Source organism: Branchiostoma floridae, chromosome 13, assembly GCF_000003815.2.
Source record: "Branchiostoma floridae strain S238N-H82 chromosome 13, Bfl_VNyyK, whole genome shotgun sequence".
Taxonomy (NCBI): Eukaryota; Metazoa; Chordata; class Leptocardii; order Amphioxiformes; family Branchiostomatidae; genus Branchiostoma; species Branchiostoma floridae.
The window spans coordinates 8,011,104-8,033,376 of record NC_049991.1 but is presented as its reverse complement, the minus strand read 5'-3'; the positions used below and the strand labels follow the sequence as shown (position 1 = coordinate 8,033,376).

Genomic DNA, 22,273 nt, shown 5'->3' with positions numbered 1-22,273 from the left:
ATACAATATCCCGTCATACAATCTCTCGTGCCCCTGCATAAAACATAAGCTCAACCTTTCAAACAAAACCAGATGTTGTCTCTCTCTTTGGAGCGATACGGTGCGCCGATTCCCTTCTGATACCCAACAGAGGCACAGATCACTTGTGCAAATATTGAGTTAAATAATGAATTTATCATTTATCTATTATATTGTGCGAAGAGTCGTGAGTTGATCTGTGCTATATGACAAACGTTTCTTGACGAGAGGTCGGCTCCCTTGATGAAGGGATAACGAATTAATGATTCATCAGTGTTTGAACTAGTGTGACCTGGGACGAATCGATTAGAGGGGGATGTCAGTGATTAATTGCTCGGTGTGCCTGATACTGGAGCGATGTTACCATACAGTTAGCTTGCGGGAGGGGGGCGTATAGCAACTCATGGGCTTATCAAAGATGAAAGACTGTTGGAACTAAGATAAATCAAAGCTTTAGATATAGCAGCAAAAATGACATACAATCTGCTGTGTATTTCTTTCCATAATTAGTTGTTTGGATTAGGAGAATGTACAGATATAAATTGCGCCTTGCAAGTGTGATATTACTTAGCTTAACCTGTAACAGTTTCAGGGAATCAGGGAACTGTTATCAAGTCTTCCAGTGAACATTTCGTAGAAATACGACCAAGATTAAATCTCACATTGCAAAAAAGATTTACCAAACACTGTAGTATATATACTGCACAAACTGTATTACATATTACTTGCAATATATGAAGTTGGATAAAAGTTACAAAGTAATATTTCTAGTCAACTTATTGTTATCTTTACTTGTTGGTGGCTTTGATAAGAATGTAATAAAATATTTGACATACAACTCTGTAAAAGTAGCTAAAATGTAATTTCTTTCTTCCATAAATCAACTACTTAGTGATATTTAATGCACCAAATCACCTTCAATGTCTGATAATTTTGGAAATGGAATATAGCCATGAATGAAAAATCATAAAAGACATTGATAATATTCACATTAATACATAGCAATAACTCTTATAATAAGAGTTAATACTAAGCTAATGTTTCACATGAAAATGCATGTCAATAATGATCACTCAGAGGTGAACATTATATCAAAAGGGCATATTGTATTAAGGATATCTTATAATTGTAATAAATATACATTTTCAAAGATAATTGACTTCATAGTAATCAATATCCAAGGGCTTGAGAAGGTTTTGAGAATGCATGGCAGTTTCAAATGGAAAAAGTCCCGTCCCTTAGCTTAGAAAGCATAATATTTTGAACTATTGGGAGATACATAAAAACATTCTGACTATTTTGATTGCCTGTCCTATGGGGTGAATGATAGTAGAGACTTTATGTCATTGAAACTTTGAGAGCATCAGAGTAGCCTTAGATGTGTTGCCATTATTTGGGAATTTCGGGCCATGTCACAAATGTCACGACTTTAGAGAGAGTTGGGGTTAGGGGGTAACAAGCCCCCTAGGACAAGCCAAGGCTCATCTCACAGCTCTTTTGCACATCTATCAGCATCAAGGACCTCTGCTGTATAAATTCTTGTAAATAAAGAGTCTGTTAGACAGTTTGATAGACCATATAATGGCAAAATATGACAGGCAAGAATTGATGGTTTGCTATGATGCGGCGAGTTGGTGAAATGATATGGCTTTAAGTAGGAAGGCCATGAGAGAGGGCACACTTTTGGAGAGGTACAAAAGTTTACCATCAGATTTGCACTGTGATTGTGATATTGAATGACTAAGTGGCCAGGCTTGCTGACATGAGTGAGAGATCACAGGTTGGATTCCTGGCATTCCTGGCTATAGACAGGGAGAGTCCTTGAGACAGGCACTTAAAATGACTTTACTCATAATCATTGCATCAGGTGTAAAAATGGCAACTTGATTCAGTTGGATTCTTGGCTATAGACAGTGTATTCTTGAGATAGACACTTAAAACGACTGAAGTCATTGGACTCAGGTGTAAAAATGGGCAAACTGACTTACATGTATGTGTAAAAAATAATTTTCTTCTTCTCCATGCATACACTCTATCTAAGTCAGGAAAAAAAATGGATAATTGAATAACTAGACAGACAACAATACAAAGAGTATGTAGAAATGAATTGGAAATGTTTTTGTTTTATGTCAGGCATTGTAAGCTGTATCTATTAGTATCAATCACATCTCTAGGGATTTTCATGTAACAATACCATCGGCATATATTATCTCTGCTCTGATGGGCTTATCAATAAAGTGTGTTGTGATATCTAATTGGAAGGGAAAGAATGAAGCTTCGTATGTCAATCAATTAAACAACTGAAGAGGGAAAGAAAACAAAATCAATGGAAAAATTAAACATATTCTATGGAAACTACACTATCTAATTTGCAATTTTAGGAAACTAATTAATCAATATTTTCTAGCACACAACCAAGTTCTTGATACCTGTTATAAAAATAGGTGGTACGGTGGTAAAGGTGGCAAGGTGGTCTTATGGTTAGGGCTAAAGGTTCTGCATTCGAATTCCTAGTATGATCTATAATGTTGTGCCCTTGGGAAAAGCACTCTATATTTGCTGGCTTGATTCTAGTAAAAGCCAGGGATCCCATATTTGTTGAGAGCCACACATCAAGCACACTTCAGAACCGACACACAACATGTATCAATATCTGTAGGGAACCATCGTCTTGTGAGTGTATCAAACCTTACTGAGTTCAGTCTTGCACTCTACAAATAAAATTGGTGTGTAAACCTGACATTTAACCACAGTTATTCCAAACTTTGGTAATCATACTTCCAAATTCAAAATTGGGGTAAAAATGCACATGCAGAGCAAAAAACGGAGCATGAAATTAAGGTTCAAACATATAAACCTTGAAACTTTCTTTGTAGTACTGTTTTTTTGCCCCTTTTTACATCTATGGTCCTTTTTAGCTTTATTTGGCAGCCACAGCTACAAAATGTATACCTAGGCGTAATGAAACAATGGAAGACTAAACATTAACCACGGCAGATTTTTCAGCACCACAGACAGCATATACTAGATAAGAACAGGACAACATATCTGCTTAACATCAGTCATCATATTCTTACGTCATCCTAAAGAGAGTGAAGAATTGTTTTTCACTTCTTCAGTGCAGTTTCTGTACCCTCTGCTGGAGGGACTGAAGTCTGCTATCTCTGATTACCTTCTTTTTTTGATAAATTGATAAATATCATTACGAAAATATTTAAAAGATTTTCAAGTACAAAAAGGCAAGAATTAGATAAATCTATCTCTAGCTATATCTCTTATCAATGCTCACATAATATTGAGACATATACGCAAAATAATCTGACATTTAATGTACACTAAATGATAAGTGGACTATAGATGGCAGCCTTTTTATTTGGCAAGACTTTCAATACAGAGATCATAATTAAGCATCAATATTGATTATCTAGATGTGACCTGATGACTTATTAGCCAATTCTACAGCAAAACATTTTTTCCAAACCAGTGAATATATATTGATCTGGCTCTCCAATTTTGCAGTGCAGGCCATATTTAACCAACACTAATCATACGTGGAGAATTGAAAGGGACATTCGCATGATCAATATTTCAGTACATCAAAATATGTAGGCCATGAAACTGATGTCAGGACACGCTAGCGCTTGGACTTTTTCAGCTGAATATGTTCCTTTTTAATTTTCAGCATATTCAAAATAATAACTTACTGTTGAAAAGGTTCATCTGTCATGTATGAATACAGTTACTACAATATTCGTCAAACAGTGACAGTTTTTAAAAAATTTGGTATGTCTTTATGCCATTCAAAAACGTCACTGTTTGAAGAATATTTTAGCTATAATAACTTGATTTTCTGATAATTCTAAATGTTTGAAAATCTGAGTTTTATTTTATCTTTATATCATATAAGAATCCTGATATATAGGTGTAAGAATGTTTATTTGTAATTTAGAATATATGGATTTGCAGGAGTCCACTAGCTTAGGTACAAGTTTTTAGGTACAATTGACAAGTTTTTAGTGACAATTGACAAATGAACGGGTTTCAAGTATTACCTATTTCTATTTACTCACTGCATCTGCATACTATATTAGGATTGTGTATCTTTTTGCTTCTTATGACCAGTTGTTCTTTGGGCAAAAGTATTTACAATTCATTCAATATGTACTCCAAAAAGGCAGAGAAGAAATCAATCAATAATGATTTTGTTAATAAAAATAAAAATGCTAATATGAACATGTTGCCAAGGAAAAGACGATAATGTGGTAAATAGAATACTCAAACAACATAGTACATGTATAACATAGTTCAAATTATACCAATTATACCAAAGTCGACTTCCTGATAACCATCAAAGAGTCAGCAACGACACAGTACCAGCTGGTATAACTGACTGCTCCATTCTACTTTCAAGGATAGAGTGTTGGTCTGTAATGCTGCAGTACCTGCAAATACTGATAGGGGGACCAAAATTGATGCATTTATTTGTGACCTCAATGACTACGGACCTACATGTACCAAATTCATACAAATCTATCACAAGGATATAATGTTGTGCATGTAGTTGAAAACACACAATAAACAACCAAAAGCAGTACCTCCACTGGAGGTGAACCACCATACTGGAGTAGCTATAGTTGAATGGCAGCCAAGCTACTGTCTACGGTGCCAAGTGGATGGATGACTGTATTGAGGTTGGCATCGGGATTGATTCAGTGAAAGCACTCATTGAAAGAGCTTATTTGAGGAGGTCCTTAATTGAGCATTTTCTTTAGAAATCCCAACAAAGGGCAGGCAAATGAAGTTATTACGATCAATTCCTGTCAAAAGGCACTTCTGTCTTATTTTGCTTGGCATCACCTTTTTTTCCTTCAGTAAGGTTACTGTATAAAAAATGCTAATATCAATAAAATTATCTACCATATGTTGTAGGGTAAAGGAGAGCAATGTATACATACAGGAAAGGGGATTTGAAGATACTTGAAGGCTATATTTATGAAGGCATTTAATAACCTTATTGCATAGTGTACAATGTAACTCACGAAAAAAGCATTGTGTAACAGTTTGTCACTTTCTTTTAGAGGTCATATCAATTTGATTATATGGATGACATATTCTGGGAAACTCAAAACTGATGTGAATAAAAAATTTGGGCCGGAAACAAATTAAAGTTGCCTTCATTCTGAAATCTAAGTGATCACAAAGGTTGAACAAATATCTAAACACACAAAGTATGGTACATGTATACCAAACAATAGATTCTTAATTTTTGTTCTTTCATATCTTCTTCCTTGACTTTGGAATTTAGTTTGGCCTGCTATGACATTAATATCTGTTTTCCAATTTTTTTGTCAATTTACAGTACACGTGTTACCTTTAAATTTACAGCTGCTTTCACGATTTACAGAAAGGATAAAAAAATTTATCTTTTTGAAAAAGGATGAAAATTGATGCATGCACAGATGTCATCCAAAATCATTAAATCAACATGGCCTAATCAATGCAACCATAAAAAATGGAGTTTCTGCTTATCATAGAAACAATGCACATTCTATCAAAAACTTTCTCTAACAATAGGACAATGGGGCTACTGCCGATGGTCTTAGACAGCATATAACTTATCTTGTCTTGGAAACAAGGGGATACAAGGCCTCTGCAGATTGTCTAGCACAATGAGAAAATTAGCTGTCAGGAAACCCTTTTATAGACGACGCCCATCTTGACCTAACTCCTAAGTTCTAGTTCAACTTTGACACAGATCAATACAAGAGACACGGTCTCCACTTTTCTCATGAGCCTCCACTATTCGCCGATTCTGTAGTCCTTTGTGGAGCTTCTTTTGTCCGTAGAGGGTTAATTATTTACAGGATGACCCTAGGTCATTGCTGCCCGTCTTGGGACCTGACCTTTTCTGTCTGCTTTGACCTTGAACTACATTGTGAACAAAGGAGTTCATCACAGCATGCTAAGCATAGTCTGCTGCAGTGCTTTTGGTTTTAACCTCAGTCTCTAGAAGCGGGTGCTAGATAGTATGATTTTCTTGAAACTCCACCATGTAACAAGACCCGAAGGCCATTTGGTTACTAAGATTACTGGTTACATGAATAGGAATGATATAGCATTTCTTCTTTCTTCATGATTGTAATGTGAGGACTTAAACTGAACTCAATAGGAGAAGCAGGGGTTAAGAAGATTGCTCTCAAAAGTCCCTACCCCATTCAGACCAGAATAGGTTTTATCCACTTCCAAATCTTGGGGAAGAACCTCTTTGACTACTACAACAAGTGTCATGGATTCTTGAATTTGGTCAAAATGAGCTCTCCTCAAACACGAGATCTTCCCAATTTAACAGAAGCATATCATTTTGCGTACTTTGACTTCACTGCATTCATTGCATTTAAACCTTCTTATAAGTTATAGGAGTGCATGATTTTCTTCTGGCAAAGTCCATGTGGCATTGAAAGGCTGACGTTGAGATGAATAGCGAAGTGGCTTTGAAAGAAATGGACACCAGAGGTCATATGCATGGGTTTTTCGTGGAATTACTGATTAGACATTGTGTTCTTGGAAAAAAACAACCTTCAAGGTATTTCATTCAACTTTCCCCACTTCATCCAGGAGTAAAAATAGGTACTTGAGATTGGCTGGGAACGCAAAAGGCAGTGGAAGGAGAGGGATGGGCTCTGCCTTTTAATAACATGCTTGGTCACAGTGGATAACAAATTACTGCCCCTATGGCTTCAAAAAGGCTATGGAGCGACCTTGTTTATACCTTTTACCTTATGAGTCCATGGGAGCAATGAGTACAAACAAGCCAAGTGTTAACAGCAGGGAGGTTGTGCTATCACTCATAATTTTCTCTAAATCTTCACTGCATGGAAGTCATAAAAAGTCCAATAAATATGAGTGACAGCCTATTTTCTGGTGCCTGAATGGCTTAACTGTAAAAATGATGAAATTTGTTGACTGAATGCCATCACGATGACTTCTGTCTCTGCAGAAAAAAATGTGAATGACAATGGACATGAAGTCCTCAAAGATTGGATTTATTCTAAGACTTAGACCAGCATACAGACTCAACACAGAACCATCCACCCAAAGTAAACTCAATCTCTCATCAACTTTTCTGACATGGACCTACTGAATCATTCACAGTCGTTATAAGAGGCAATTCCACAGTCAGTAAAGCAGCTGACATAGTGAGATACTACCTAATGCTTCCCCTGGGTCATCTTTGGAAGTGTCCCCTTAGGGGAGGGCAGGTCAATCTGAATTAGAGAGTTGGACCCATTCCATCTGCAATACGAAGTACTCAAACTGTCGTGAGAAAATCATACGGTTAGCAAACGAAAATGAATATGTTGCAATGGCCTTGATGAAAGTATTCCACTGTCAAAGGCAGTAAAGATGGATGATTGGTTGATAAATGTTGATTAAATTGAATGTAAGAATCACAAGTTTGGAATATTACATGGTACAGACACACTGTTTTCAACCAGAAATGTTCAGATAACTAAAAGAAGGGGAGTTAATGTCTGTGTATATGGGGAGGGGGGAACATGCACATGTATGTATGTGTGTGTGTGTGCATGTGTGTGTATACTTCTGTCCATTATCTATGAGTGAACTCATACAATATGATACCTCACATTCATAACTTGGACATACTGACCAGTTTTTTTTAAATTTCCCTTGGGACAAAAAGAACTGTCCACTGAATCAATCACTGTCAAATCAGCCTAAAAAAATCATTTCAAATCTTATCTCGATTTATGTATCAGATATTGATCTTCGACCAAAACCCATGTCATGTAATGATGATGTAATAGATATGAGTTACTGTATGATTGTGCATTAAAAGAGTTTTCACATGACTTCCTTCATATAAAGATCAATAAAATGACCCACATGTGCAGAAAGTGACAAAACAGCATAAAAGATACTTATCAACAATTGATAAAAATTCAATGAAAAAATCAATGACATGAAATGTTTAAAAAATAAATATTGGATGCACTGCATAATACATCATTTGTTACAGAAACAATATACAAAGAAATTTGAAGTGCTGGTGTCATTTAAAAAAAATCTACTATTCATATATATCAGGGTGAAAACTGACATCATCCATAATCACAAAAAAATTCCATCAACAGAGATCACAGTCAGGATACTATGAATATGCTACAGTGGTCCGTTTATAAATCCCGAGTTTCTATTCAATTCAATCCATACATCTAAAGTGACATGAATCAAACTTGAAAAGTTTTCTCCCTTGGATTCTTGCTAGATTGCAAATATCTCTACCCTGATGTATATACTATATCATGGTGTCAAACTCCCAAATGTGTGTCAAACAGCAGCAAAAGGAAATATATGGGACTATACACAGCCCCCTTCCTTTCATCTTGATATTTCATAGTCATCTGAAGATCCTATTTTTCATTTCTCCTTAAACTTTCTTACCTTCTGGGCCTGCCTAACATAAGTAACAATGTGTGACCATGTTAGTCCCAGTTGCACACAGCTTATCTTAACTTCTGTGGTATGAATCTTATCTGTTGGGTTTTATCCTAGTTAACCCCCCTCCCCCTCCCACTAGATAGGAATGGTATCCACTTAAATCTCAGCAACAGATGTTTAATATCTATGTCACCAGTGGGGATCACAATACTGAGCTGTGTGGATTTAGTCAGCTCTCCAAGCATCCCATGGGTGTGTCACATACAGGACAAGATAACCAGTTTCTGAACAGCTACACGACTTTTAATAGAGTTGCACCTATGTTTACCTCCACTCACTCACTCACTCACTCACTCACTCACTCACTCACTCACTCACTCACTCACTCACTCACTCACTCTCACTCACTGAGTTAGCATCAATATTTCCCTTTGTGCCTTACAAAATGAATAAATCAAAGTCGCTATGATATGTAAGTTGATATTCTGCCACGGCCATTTGCTACTTCTTTCCAACAGGTTGTCAACTCTGACAACTATGACTACTTCCAGACTCATGCTTACAGCTTACATGACATTGCATGGCCTAACGGGGACAAAATCCTTTACTTTTCTAACCCTAAAGTCATCAAGGCCGATTAGAGCTGGAGCTTTACTATCGGGTCGAGACACCAGATGCCATAATCCCCGAGATCAGTCGTGATGAAGGGATTATCTTGTCTGGTTATAAACCTGCCATCTTTGATTCTCCAGGCTTTCAGGATAAACTTGAGGATAATTGATGGCCTAATCCATCAAACCCTGGTGGCAGCGCTTTGGTGCTGGGGTTTGAATTGGCGAGCTGTCAACCTCAGTGTCATGTTCTCTGACTCCTGCCCTCTGCCTCCTTAACGACTCAGGCTCTCAGGGCAAGGGAATTTAAAGTTGTGTTTCCCATCCAGCCCTGAACAAAATTATGGTCAAAAGGACTTGTTACAAGTTCTTTCTCTTTTTTTAGACTTTGGCCAGGGCTCTCAGGGTTAAGAAATTTAAAGTTGAGTTTCCCATTCCAGCCCTAAACAAAATTATGGTCAATAGGACCTGTTACCAGTTCTCCCTTTGACCAGTTCTCCCTTTGACTTTGGCCAAAGTGATTCCACAAATGCAGTTCAACGTTAAGTAAAACCAAAATGCTTTTGACACAGGTTTTTCAACATTCATATTGTATAAGCACTTGTCAAGTATGTATATATGGACTGATTTAATAAACTGAAGCATGTTTACTACACATTCTTACATTCAATTGTTCTTATGTCAGTTCAGCCTTTATCTGTTTATAGTCTGAAATACAGGAACAAGTCAGAATTGTCGGAAAATGATTTTCATCACCTTGGTCTTGTTCTTTTCTTGGACCTATAAGCCCCAAAACACTTGAACATCTGCCCACATAATCTGTTCATTTTTGTATCTGTCCAACATCCGGTCCACTGATTTTTTTCAGGTCAGTTTATTTCTGCACCGGTCAAGCAAGAAAAAACGATTTTGTACCGGTACACCATACTGGTACCCACCCCTACTTGCCAGCGATCGGCAGGTTTAACCAGAAACCCAACATTTCCCCCCCTGGCCCTCAAGGCTAAACTTGGGAATAATTGATGAGGTCATCCATCACCTTTTCATTGTTGTGCCGTAATCTTCGGGTCCGAATTGGCAGCTGGTCACCTTCCATGTCATGTTCTCTGACTTCTTTGCTCTCTGCACAATCGAGAATAATGAAAATAAGATAAAGAGCAGTCAGGTATAATGTATATCAACATTTATCTTATTTCTTGGTTGTAAAGTTATGTAAGGCAGGAATATACAATGCATGGTAACAGAAACTGTACTGTGAACTTTCAAACAGTTATCAAGCATGTCACTACTGACCTAACGTTAACATTATAATGTAACATTTTGTTGTAACCGTCTTTATCTTGTTGGTAGTCTTTTGTCAAATAAAGCTGTGAGAGTTATGGGTTCAATTGCTGAACATAGTTAGCATGGCTGAGTGTCACAATGAACAAGACTTGGTGCAAACATACACATAGCTCTTCCGCCCTCCCCACCAAACAAAAAGTCGTCTGGCCTTTACATTAATCATTTTATTGTTCTTTTGATTGGATAGTTTTGACCCCTCAATGTCAGGAGGGCTTTTGTGAAAGATCAGGGGGAGGGGTAATTGGAGGTTGGGTACCAGCTGAGCCTGGGGATGAGATCATCCACCATGACAGTCTCCTTCCCAGAATACCCAGGCACAGAGTACATGTAATCTAATTTATGGACTCAGAGAATAGCTAGTAACAATTCCTACCAATGAGAGACAGTACAACTACTGTAGAGCAGTAAACTGTTGTCAAACAGACTTTTACAGGTAAAATGTGTATTTTTTTGCCTATATGAGCTGTTATGGCCTAGGGAGAAAAATTATGTGTCTCCTGTTTCAGTCCTATAACAATAGGGTCGGAAGGTAGGGATTATCTTTTTCTTGTAATCTTTAAAGTAATAAATTTAAAGTAAAATTTGCATGAGGACACTTGTCTTTCAATGTCAAACTTTAATTCTGTGCATAATATATACATTTATCCTCCATTAGATTGGACAAGCAGTGTTTTTAGTTCAATAGGAAGTAGGCTGAATAAATTCTAACTGGAAGCCATGTGACTCCACTGGCCACCCCAAAAACAGTCTAGGGTCGTCATTTCTTTAAGGGTAGGTAGGGAAACACGAAACATAAGAATTTTTTCCTAGGCCTAAGCTGATTTCATGCAACTTCTATGATGCATATGTTATACCTGTAAAAGTAGTATAGGATTCAACATTTCTGACTTGATTACGTTGAAGACAACAAACTAGGTCACAAACCGGAAACAAATGGAAGGTGACAACTAGGGTCAGTGCCCTCTGACAGAAACACTAGACCAGGTCGTCAATACACCACGCATGTCTTGAAATTGATGGCAGTTAATGGCCAATGCGCCCTGTCGTTATTTTCTTTCAAAAATCGGTGATAGATCTAAAAATAAAAGGTCAATTTCTTGGGACAATGCATGAAAAGGGTCAGCAAAAAGATCTTTACTTGTAAGTAATAGTCAGGTGACGATATGATAAATTTCCAATGTAAATGGCTTGAACTACAACAGAGATACACCTATATATTACATCTTTTTAAAGATCTTGGTTTGGGTTTTGCTGACCAATCTTTGTTGCCCTTGATTTATTTGGCATTTTGTCGTGTGGTGACTTGAATTACACTAATGCATCTTTTGACAGATACCATGGCCCTTAAAACCACTGATAGGTCAAAGAGGGTGTACAAAGGTCATATGATCCTGGACAAAGGTCATTCTAGTTTTACAACAGTTTCAAGTCAGGGCAATTCATTAAAAGGTTCCAAATTCCAAGAAAAATTCTGAAATAGCTAAAAACATTACCATAATCTGACTCATGGAGTCAATATATGGTTGTGATATTAACAAAAGTTTGGTTTGGAGATAAAGCAAAGCCAGGCAGGGCAAGACCTAGTAAAGAGATCTACCGGGTAGTACATATAAAAGTTGTCCACTGAAGGTTGCTAATGGAAAAAAAATGTACCCAGTGGAGAAGACAGACAGAATGCCCACACATTAACCTATATACACGTGACAAGCTAAATAGAGAGGAATCAGGTACTAAATTAGGAGATATGTGTATTATCGCTTTGGTCGCTTTGTGACTCAACACCAAAATGGGCCGTGGAGCACAATTTGCGGTAAATTTCCATTGGGATAAATCAGACTCAGGTGCCATGAATGACCCATATAAAGGTAAAAAGATTCACCCTTAGTGAATCAGACTGAATTTTGTGATTTAACTTGCAATTGTGTTCAATACTGCAGTGCCTGTATTATACTTCTACTTTTATAAAAAAAACACATCACAGGACATAGTGTATCAACTTTATTTGATATCTTGCAAGTAAATCGTAACCAAAAGGTCTAAACAAACTGTACAAATTATTTCAAAAGCATGTTTAAACACAAAAAGCCCTACCCTGCACAATTAACTAGTTATGATATTGACTGGTTGCACAATTACAAAAGCTACATGACTGAATTACACTGGAGGTAACTCCAAGTACAAAATATCTATTTCTAGTACGCCACATATGAAAAGATTGATATCATTCATGAAAATTAAAAACATTCACTATCATGGCATTTGTTTTGACATGGCGACACCTATACGATTGTTAAAAGGTGCCCACACTAAAACAACTGTCATTGTGTCAAGCTGTACAACATGGTAGACCTGTGTCTGTCCTTGGTGCTGAATACCACTCACACTAACAGCTATTCCCCCTGCTAAATAGTCATCCTGGCAAAGTTGTCCCTGGAGTTAGCAAAAGTCACTTACAGCTGCCCTTGTTATTCAATGATATTCACACCAACAAGGTACCCTTAATAAATGACATTATTCAAAAATGACACAACCATCCCTAGTGATAACTGGTAGTCACACTAACACAACTGCCACTGGTCCTGGATGACGTAAGTAACGTTATACATGTCTGTCCCTGGTGCTGAATGACATTCATGACTAACATTCATGTACATGACATTCACACTGACACAACCATCCCTAGTGATAACTGGTAGTCACACTAACACAACTGCCACTGGTCCTGGATGACATAAGTAACGTTATACATGTCTGTCCCTGGTGCTGAATGACATTCATGACTAACATTCATGTACATGACATTCACACTGACACACCATCCCTACTGTTATCTGGCAGTTGACAGACACACTGACACAACAGTCACTGGAAGGCACACTGACACAACAGTTACTGGAGTGGAAAAATGCCATACACAAATGTCTGTCCCTGGTGCTGAATGACATTCATGACTAAAATACATGTACTAGGTATCCTTCCTACTGACACAACCATTCCTACTGTTATCTGCCAGTTGACAGGCACACTAACATAACGGTCACTGGAGATGCACAATGCCATACACAAATGTCTGTCCCTAGTGCTGAATGACATTCATGACTAAAATACATGTACTAGGTATCCTTCCTACTGACACAACCATTCCTACTGTTATCTGCCAGTTGACAGGCACACTAACATAACGGTCACTGGAGATGCACAATGCCATACACAAATGTCTGTCCCTGATGTTGAATGACATTCACACTGACACAGACCTTTCCTAAATGATATCCAGGCACAACTATTTAAACTGTAGTCAGACTGACACAACTACTTGAACTAAACAAAGTAATACACGAGCGTCTGTCCTTGGTGCTGAATGCCATTCACACTGACATAGGCATCCTCCCCCAAAATGACACTCACACTGAAACAACTATCCATATTGTTAAATGACAAAACTGACACTGGAGTCATACCATATACACTTGATACATGTACATGTCCTTGGTGCTGAACGCCATTCACACTGACATGGGTACCCTCCCCAAATGACACTCAGACTAAAATAACTATCCATATTGTTAACTAACAAAACTGCCACTAGAGTCATACAAGATACACACTGATACATGTACCTGTCCTTGGTGCTGAACGTCATTCTCACTGACATACAAGTAGGCATCCTCCCCAAATGACACTCACATAGAAACAACTATCCATATTGTTAAATGACAAAACCGACACTGGAGTCATACAAGATGCACTTGATACCATTCACACTGACATAGGTACCTAAACTGGTACTTAAACTGGTACCTATGTCAGTTGGATGGTAGACCTGGCGCATCCCTGTCTTGTGATTAGCCAGTGAAAGGGTTTGTCACACCGTAAGGGGCGGTATAAACACGTTGCGTGTAAACATGTGTGATCACATGAAACGATGATGATGATGACCTAAACTAAACAACATTCAAACTCAGTCTGACAGAACCATCACTCTTGTCAAATGATAGACACAATGACATTGAATTACATGTTGTAGCCTTCACCGGACCTGAGTGACATTCACACTGACATAGTTACCCTCCCTAAATGACATGCACACTGACACAACCATCCTTCTTTCTCCACAGTATAGTCACAATGACATAGCCTTCACTGGACCTGAATGACATTCACACTGAAAAGGAATATGTTGTCACTGAAAGACATGGCTGTTGCCAATTGATAGTAACACTGCATTCTTGTATTGCAACAGTGACATTTTTGACACTACCTTAGTTTTGACTGTGCTGGAGCAGAATTTAAAGAAATAAAACAACAAATTGTAACACATTTCCATACTCAAAACAACTTAAGAGAATAACATGAAACAAATTTAGAAAGACCATCTTGATACAAGATGCCCAAAGGTTTAGGTAAAGAATAGAAGCTAGTCAGGAAAATTGTCAAAAATCGGAAATTTGAACCACAAATGAATGATGTAGAAAAAGTAGCACTGACTCTAAATGATTTGTGTTTTATTTTTGGTGTACTTTAGTCTTACATCAATTGCTAATACATCAAAACCTCCTTTCCCCTCCTACCATGAAATTGAGTCTGCAAGAACAAGAATTGATAAACTTAAGGCACAGTTTGCATCTAAGTCAGTAAGGGAATATGAAAACCTGAGATAAAAGTGCTGGCAGCCACAAAATATCGTTTCTCGTTAACTTATACTCCTGCCGGGAATTCCAGAACAACCATTACTTGTTAATTGGGAAAGAGTGATTGTTTGGGAACGTGTCCATTTCCCCTGCATTCTGATAACATATTACAGCTCGTGCCGAAGGTGGACTAATTAGCGAAACGCAGTGTCTCTCCCTCAGAAACGTGAAGCCAAACATTTGCCCTGTGGTACATCTATCTAAATTTTCGTGTGTTCCAGTGGGACAAAGATTAAGAGGAACCTCCATCACTTTAGTTTGCACATCAGGTAGCGAATACCGGTACAAAACCTTTTTTTTTCTTGTTAGACCGGTCTGGAAAAAACGGACCTGAAAAAAGATTGATATTAAGAAAGTGAACAGATTGCACTGCCAGGGGTTTAATGTGTTTTGGGGCTTCCCGGTCCAAGAAAATAACAAGTAAAATAGAGAAGAGTTGATAGTCATTTTTACCAAGTTTCTTCAGTCAACCATGGTCTAAGTTACACTGAGGAAATTAGTTTTGTTCCCATGAAGATAGGATTATAAAAGGCAATTGGAAGTCATACTCCACTAAACAACTTCCTTTGTAGCAAAATGAACCATATCCCATTAACACGCTTTCACAAACAGTTAAGTCCAGGTTTAGGTCCAGACATGGGCCTGGTCCTATTAACATACCTGTACCTGAATTTTCCGAACCAGCACCCACCCCCAACATCAGGCTATTGTTCCCAAGTCATTCTCTACCATTCATCTATGGATCAAAATCAGAAAGCATTTCTAAGGCACTTGGATGGTGTTTTGTTTGAAGATCAAGAAATTCTTTTGATACTGTCAATATACTTTAATATCACTAATGGAAGATAACTAGACGGTAGTAATGGCATGACACATTAAGAACCTGCTGATCATTGTTTCAGCCATTAGAAATGCTGCTTGTCCAACTGGCAGCTTTCATTGCATGTAATGAATTTCTGATTAATAATGAATAATGCTACTGTGCCAAAGCACAATAGATCAAATGCATCCTGTATTGTGAGCATGAAATACAAATATTCTTATTCTAACAAACAAAAAGTGTTATCCTTTTCACAAAATAAAACTGCTATCAGCAGCAGTTGTTAGTAGTTGCAAGGTGGTGCAAAACTTTTAAGGACAACTGTAGGGTGACCTCTATATTCTTCTGAAAGCTCTTAAAATGTTGTGACACATTTCCATAAGTTGATAACAAAAGGATAATGAAAAATTTTGTGCCAGTCTTTCTGTGCACACAGTCCAACAGTAGAGACTGTCGCAGTTCTTGGTGACTGTTAAAATCTTTTGACACCTCGAAAATGATGCGACAGATTCCCATAATCTCCAGGCAAAAGGCTAATGAAAAGTCGTGTTCTGCATGTGTCATCCGTACTTTAATTTTCCTGCACAATTGATAATAATTCTAATCACAAGATAACTTCTATACAAACTGTTTTCTTATCTCTATATCACAAAACATCATAAAATGTCAAAACACCTTTTTCAAAACCAAGATGCAAAAGAAATCAGATTCATGTTCAAAGCTATGAATCAAAGAGCGACTATCTCTTTTCAACCTGTCTTCACTGACAGCAGATCTCACCACTGCCGGGAATATAAATGACTCGTCCATAGATAAGATGACATAGGTGAGCCGCATCACGTCGTGTCAAGGTCTCCCGGCTCAAGTACCCTGATACAAAATCAATTAAGGCCGTCCCAGGAGAGCCCCTGATTTGCTAATAGAATTACGTCCTCACCTTGATGTTGTTCAAGATGGCCGATAAGTAAGCGGCACAACTGGCAGGGGGAGACCAGATGAATTGTTATCACCCATGGGTTATGCCATACAATACATCACTGCGGTCCCGGGGGAAAAGGCACGGAATTCCCTTAGACGAATACAAATAACACCACTAGAACTGGGTTGGTGAAAAGGCAACAATAACTTCATGTCAATTATTATGATATCAAGATTTTCAGCTTGTAAATTTGTTTTTTTTCATTATAACTTCAAATTAGGCAGCTATATCTTTGTTTTGGTGCATCAGTGAGGTATTTGTGTTCTTCTATGAAACAGACTGCTTTATTTCTTTGTGACATCAGCAGAGCATCAGCATATCAAGCTTGTGGCACTACATTTTCATCAATGCCACGTTTTGAAATAAAGATCTGAGGGACGGACAGGGAGAATTTTTCTATTTCCCCATTAAGCAGATTTCCCTCCCAGGATGGAGGGACGGGTTCTGGAGATGGTAATGACTCACAGTCAATTCAACTCAGTTGCTGAACAAGTCATGACTACATGAAAGCGCCCTCTATTGTTGCGTCATATTATATGTTATTTCATACTTTGGACTAGTTTGATTGTCTCAATCTTTAAAACCATTGAGTCTTGTCAGGCATTTTGTTTTAATCACGCCTTCTTTTTAATCTTTAATTGTTAATCATATTTCATTCACTTGTACATTGATTTTAATATGATGTAAAGTCTGGCATCAATTCAGACAACTGGCTGCCATTGTTGTATTTTGATGTCTTTTCAGTGAGCCATCCATCAATTCATTTCAAAGTGTAATACTTTGAATCAAGAACTACCATATCCATTGCAGTACCGTAATGTGCACCCTGACTGTGTGATGATGTTTCTTAAAAGACATTTGCAGAACACAATCATTGTATCATTAGTTGACTGTTAAATTTTACGAGGAGCTTCTCAACAATTATCGGCCATCTGGTCTTGCGTCAAAAATTTTATGACAAACGAACAATTAAGGTGTACAAACCATTGAAGCTCATAAAAGATTGACAACCACATGATAATTGACAGCAATCTTCTATGCACATGGCATCTAAAGTAGAATATCAAATCTAAACAGATTTCAACGGTGCCAAATGATGACCTAACATCATCATTTTGAAGAAAAATGTTTACAAGAACAACAAATCAAATTGTATTGTACACTCTTGTAAATTTAAAAATGTTGTAAGGTACAACCAAAGAATCATAATTTAATCATGTCATTGAGTCATTCTAATAGTCAGTATTTTAGCACAGAGACTTTCTAAGATCAATCAAGACATTCAAATCTACATCAAACTGTCAGAATGAAAGTGTTTTGAATACTCTTAAGGATAAGGACAGTTAAGCTTGCTTACATCTTTTTGTACTTTTTTAACTTTGAATTGTCACTTTATAGCCTTTCCATCTACCTGCCAAAATGCATATTACTAGACTGAGTATGTTGCACCACTTCATTGAGAATCGTGACACAAACCAAGGTCTTACGCAAGCCTTGCGGAAACGTTGCCATGATCCCATTGTAGTGTCCAGATGATAGGAAATGGGCTCCGCACAATGGACAATGAATGGGGCCCGTCAGTCCCCATTAATGGACTCTTCGCACAAGAGAGAAAACACTTTCAGCGGAAGTGTAAGAAGGTTAATGCACAGTGAGACGAGGCCTGACTCCTGCTGTAGTTTCTGATGGCCTGACGTGTGCAATATGCTAATTGCTCCCATTAAGAACTGCACACGATGTCACATGTCATTACTATGTTTCCCTTTCAACATCAAACATGCACACAGGGGCAATAAATTTTCTGCAATGTGTTTTGGCAAAGCAACCTTTCTTCTTAGGTATCAATTTCAACTGCTTCAGATGTTTAAGGTATGTAACAGGTATTGAGCTTAATCTTTCATTTCTGGGGCAAAGGTCACTGCAATACAAATGTACCAAAAAGCAATAACTGTTTATCACTTGCTGTAACAGTTTTTCTTTGCTTTACCCCCAGTACTACAATGTACAGTATGTGCATGAACACACAGAAGATGTTGAGTAGTGCAGAATAAAAGACCAACGTTTCAACAAGAGGGTAACCTTAATCTGTTTCAAGGACACTGAACAAACTATAAGGTCCCTTATCCAACTAAGACCATAATTGTTGTTCCTTTTGCTGAAAGGAAATCTTAGCTCAACATCTATGACGCATTCATATTGTTGTTTATATACCTGTTCTGGTATCTGGTGTAGAAACCTAAGCTAGATGATGACAACACTGCGTCATTTGCACTGGTCATCATGATAACATTGTTGTGGCTTGACAGAGGGCTAGACATACTGTATGACCCAGATGAGATTGTGGTATAGCAGTAACAGAAATCTGTATGTCTGAAGTTTTTTGTTTGTTTGTTACAAGTTAAATTTGTCTGTCCTGAAACCTATGTAAGCGGTATACTAGTACATTGTATAAAGTTTTCTCAATTTACAAGATACCACACTGTACACCTTACTGTCAAAGATGATAAGAAAAACTAGATTTTTGAAGGTGAACTTCAAGGATATGTCATTTATGTTAGCACATACCAGTAGATTGAGATTCTAAACATTGCTTTGTAATACTTGACTGTAGTTATGTCCACTTGAGCATTCCTCTTCAAGCATGCCTCATTTTTGGAGTAAAAAGAGTTGAAATCTGGTCCTGTTTACTGTGAGACTGTTTTACCTCATGAAGCTTACAGTAACCTAGATTTGAAACTACCAATTGAAATTTCAGCAGCCTTTGTGTGATATATCATTACATGGGTCATAGGGTCTAATGTTGGGAAGTGTGAAGTGGGCCTGCAGGTGAATGTATTGTAATCTGAGTAATTCTGACCATAAAGAACCTTACATGCTCTCCTACTCTCGTACAATTTTTCAAAGATAACGGCAGAAACCTTACCTAAACTTCCTGATGAACATAAACTTTCTTTTCTTCTATTTCTGTGAACATGTATATAATAAGCCTTCAATGTTAAAGTCAGGGTCACACAGTATTCCATACAATTAACAGTAAAACGCTACAAATTTCCTGGGAACCATTTACAACATGTATAGGGTAAGACTTTATTTGTACTAACTTCAATGTAGAAAAAAAAAACGTCATGCAGTAAGAAGACAAATAATTGTTAAGAGTAAAACATAAATGGATATAAAACAAGAACTAAATGATTGCCTATATGCACCTGTCTAGCTTGATTTGCATCAATAAAATAATCAATACACATTCTTGTTAAAGACTGTTTAGTAGTCCTTTTTGTCAGGCTTCATGTTAGTTTCATGTCACTCCCCTATCCAATTTTTTTGGGCATCTCTTACATTGACAATACCACCACCAATTGTTCCTTAAAAGAGGTGGAAGATGCCAGCTGTAATATCCCTTTTGAAGCTTTTATGTACCCCCCCTCATAAATAATGAACCATTCCTCCCAACCATGCCCAGCTGCATACAAGCTAGTCGTGCCTGCGCCAAGCGCCGATTTAGCCCCGGTAAAATTACAGACCATTCAGCTGTTTTGAGCTCATTTTATATTTATGACAAGAGAGCGGGTAGCGGCCACAATTCAGAGAATCTGGGACATAACTAAATTACCCTGCCATCAAGAGAGCCAATGTTTGGGAAAGTGCACTACCGTGTAGTGTGCGGGGCAATTGGGGAAGATCAGAGTCGTTTTATTACTTAATTTAGTAGTGTTGCCGTCCTCGCATTAAGCGTTATGAACTTGACCATGATAGTGATGGCAAATCGATTAAGGGATTAGATTAGAATGCATTCACTGGTGATAAAAGGGCTGCAGTAACGTACATCCTGTATATATCGCAGTCTCCAGGACAGTTCCCTCTGTCTCAGGATGGAAATTTGCTTGAAGTCATGGACAAAAATTTTACCTCATAGGTAAAAGAAAACCCTGAACTTTATGATATGAAACAACTGAAAATATACAGTCATCAGTTAAACATAATGGATCTAACAATGAAAATCATCAATATGTGCTCCCAAACAATGAGCATTTTTTTAGTGGCTGAAAAAGATTTTAAGCTGGACACAACGAAATTAGGGGTGGGTACAAAAACGTAATATTCAGGTACAGGTATAGTTCAGTTCTGGAGGATCAGGTCCCGGTCCGGACCTGAACCTAATTGTTTCTGAAAACTTGTGAATGGGTGATACAATGCAAACAAAATTATAGGAATGACATAATTTGGTACATTATGTGTACAAAGTTATGTATTGTCCAAAAGCAATCAAGTTAGAGTGTTTACTAAGTTAAATGCTGTATTTTGGACAACCTTCAAACAATTTTTGCTGTTTTTGTACAGGTACTGGTTACGTCATCCTAGTGTGGACCCCAGGTGTGGCCTCATACCACTCGCAGACCCTCGAACTTACAAAGAGTAAGTTTCTCACAAAGATCGAGATCCTCCAATTAATCTACATGAACGCGGGATATACCCCGCTGCCCGCGTAATACCGGTGTCTCGACCAGGGTACACCCGCCGACATTACCCACAAGACCTCTGGGCCTGGTTAGATCTCCCAAGCCTGGAGATAATGATAACATCGGTAGAACCATAACAACACTGACGAGAAGAATAGCCCGGCCTGATTTGAGGTTGACTTGAACGAGATAACATCTACAGCATTTTAAGTTCACTCCTCCCTGAGGGAACCTTTGCATGAAATGTCAATAATAATCTGTTATTATTATTATGACAAGAGCATTTGCTTTCTCAACATCATATTGTATTACAGTACGACAATATTGAGTTGTTTGACTACATAATACATTTGCATACATGTATATTAATGAAAATATTCAGCATACTGCGTTATGATTTAAGTGTTCTTATGGTCACTGTATGTGAAATACATAGTGACTATCTGCAAAATGTTATGGAAAAGATTTGCAGATTTTATACTTGATTTATTACACTGAGACATATTGTACTTTCTCTTATATTCAATGACTCTAATAATTGTTTTGAAGCTGTCACTTGCGGATACAATAAGGGACAGAAACTTTTAATACATGAACCTTAAGTGTATCTGATTCACTCTACAGGTCAAGTACATTGTAACTGCACTGTAAGGCACTAGAACAATGCCGGTAATGATTCAAATGAATTATGAAGCAAAACATCAGTGAATATATTCACTGAAACAAAGTTCAAAGCAATGTTGCTATTCTGTATCAATAATTTTGTTAATTCTAATTAGTTTAACAATGCAAGCAGCAGCACTGAGTAATACAATGTAATTTTGTTTCATGTCCCTTCAAGGTATTTCACAGTCCTCTGAAAGATATATCATGGTCATTCCCTTGCACTA

At 37.5% G+C, this 22,273-nt stretch overlaps 1 protein-coding gene and 1 long non-coding RNA gene across 2 annotated transcripts in view; both read right to left on the bottom strand.

Moving 5' to 3' along the window:
- LOC118429432 (tubulin-specific chaperone D-like) overlaps nt 1-22,273 on the bottom strand; it is a 140,749-nt gene that overhangs the window by 40,100 nt on the left and 78,376 nt on the right. The window lies entirely within an intron of this gene.
- The window catches only part of LOC118428465, a 54,350-nt gene that overhangs the window by 1,070 nt on the left and 31,007 nt on the right, over nt 1-22,273 (bottom strand). Inside the window, exon 2 of the long non-coding RNA XR_004832660.1 lies at nt 10,129-10,211. This is a non-coding gene — a long non-coding RNA (uncharacterized LOC118428465). The remainder of the gene's footprint in view (nt 1-10,128; nt 10,212-22,273) is intronic.